At 39.1% G+C, this 2,393-nt stretch overlaps 1 pseudogene across 1 annotated transcript; it reads right to left on the reverse strand.

The window, feature by feature from the left end:
• Window positions 1–481: 481 nt before the first annotated feature.
• On the reverse strand, window positions 482–1,574 carry LOC311128962 (leptin-B-like; annotated as a pseudogene). Its single transcript has 2 exons — window positions 1,413–1,574; window positions 482–776 (listed from the first exon to the last, which is right to left on the reverse strand). The product of its transcript is annotated as a leptin-B-like (transcript).
• Between the last annotated feature and the right edge of the window lie 819 nt (window positions 1,575–2,393).

A 2,393-nucleotide genomic window follows, 5' to 3' on the forward strand; every position in this document is an offset into this window, starting at 1 on the left:
AAACATTAAATATTAGTTTTAAAGCATTAAATATTTCTATAACAAATAATCATTAATAGTTTTGAGCAGGGGCACAACTTTGGTTTTAGAAGTGGGGGGGGGGCATATATATTTTTTATATATATATTTTTTTTTATCCAGTCGGATAAACACTCCAAACAGCCTACCCGACCGCTCGGAGGCGTCCGCATGGTCCTAAAGCACACTGTTGCCTTGTTTTGTATCACATTCCAATGATACAACTGGGGGGGACAGTTGTATCAGTGAAAGTTGTGCATCTGTTTTTGAGCATAATAACAATTATATATTCATAATAATGATAAGACAATAGACATTGAAAGAACAAAGCAACAACAAAAAAATCGAATACCACTTTGTGTGTGTGTGTTTGTGTGTGTGTGTGTGTGTGTGTATAAACTATGCATCTGTGTGTGCCTGGCTATCCGGCTGCCTGACTGCGCCTGTGTATGTGCGTGGGGTCTCAGCAGATCTTGAGCTTCTCCAGGTTGAGACTGATCTTCTCCATGTACCTCTGGCCCTCCACCAGGCTCTGATATACCGTCTTCAGGGCCTCTCCACCAGGCTTGGCCAGGGCAGGGCAGCCCAGAGCCTGGAACAAGGAGTACACCCACCCCCGCATGCTGGACAGGTCCTCATACACCTGACCGCACCTGCTGTCTTGCAGACTCTCCTCTAGGCCCCCCAGGTGGACCCAGATGGAGGCCCTCGATGGGGGGGTCCATGGGGTTGAACTCCATCTCCAGGGGAACGTTGAACTGAGGGAATGGAGGGAGAGTAGAGGGATGAGGATTTGTTTTTCTTTTCTTTGTATTTATTAAATATTATATATTTTAATGGACATTGGTTATGTATAATATAATATGCCATTTAGCAGACGCTTTTATCCAAAGCGACTTACAGTCATGTGTGCATACATTTTTACGTATGGGTGGTCCCGGAGATCGAACCCACTACCCTGGCGTTACAAGCGCCATGCTCTACCAATTGAGCTACAGAGGACCACATTATATACTGGATTGTATTTATTTCTAAGAAATCTTTAATTCACAGGGATTCTCTTAATCATTTAATCAGTAGACTTTGCATGCAGCTATCCTGAGTCAGTCAGTAAAAAAATACCCTCATGTTTTATGAAATCACATTCATGTTTGACTCATACATCAAATCACATTTTATTGGTCACATACACATATTTAGCAAATGTTATTGCGAGTGTAGCGAAATGCTTGTACACACACATGGGCCCACACATTCCTATTGCTATTAAGTGAAGGTCTGTAATGTACAGTGTACCCAGACATGTTTCTGAATGTATCCTACTCATGTCCATTGACCACAGAATACTTTTATGGCGTATCATGCATACAGAATAGCTGAGTAAGAGGTGGTACCTCGGTCAGATAATTCTTTATGTGGACCACAGTGATCATGGCCAGCATCTTGATGTTGTTCCTCATCTGGACGACCCCGTTGAGGGGATGACCCCATTGAGGGTGACACACAGACACAGACACAACCAGGGCCAGGCAGAGAAGGACCACAGAGACATGCATCTTGTTTTATCTGGAGAACAATACAAATACCACGCTATTTAATATATAATAATAAAATAAGATATGCCATTTAGCAGACGCTTTTTTCCAAATCGACTTAGTCATACAATTTAAAGGGGTAATCTGCAGTTGTGTACCCATTGAGGAATATAACTTAGAAATGCCTCATGAGCTTAGTTCAACTGTTGTACCTCATCAGACCCCAAAATATAAGCTTGTTTGTAAATAAAGTAAATGTAAACAAACACTATACAGCCTCAAAACATGGTTAAATCTATAATTTGTATATCATAGATGGTCACTCCTTGCATCCATAGCACTGTCTTTGAATTTGAGAGTGGTTACATTTCTCCAGTCCCATCCCTCAGGTCTTTACCGAAACAGTTGCGAGGAGTATGCTTTGTTATTGTTTCAACTGTTGATTGCCCCTTTAAGATGATACTGTACAATACACTTGGTTGAATAAAAAAAGAATGAAAAGATCTTTACCTCAATCTCAATACTAAATGCAAGTCAATTCACCACAACAAAGATGCTGCATAAAAAATGTGGTTTAAAATGTTGAAATGATTACATTTGATTTCAGACTCATTCTAACCACTGAGATGATCGCTGTTGCTTTGATAGTTCAACAAATTTTTTTTTGCAAATGAATACATGTAAATGAATGTGTTCAGATAAAAGTTGTCAATTTAAAGTGTAATTTTTAAAAAATTGTTATATTTTTTAAATCAAATTTTAAACAAAAGCGATCATTTGTAAAATCATAAAAAATGAAATTACTGAATATGTCTAAACTTGAATGCATGCATCATTCGT

Source organism: Coregonus lavaretus, assembly GCF_964263955.1.
Source record: "Coregonus lavaretus genome assembly, chromosome: 5".
Lineage (NCBI taxonomy): Eukaryota > Metazoa > Chordata > Actinopteri > Salmoniformes > Salmonidae > Coregonus > Coregonus lavaretus.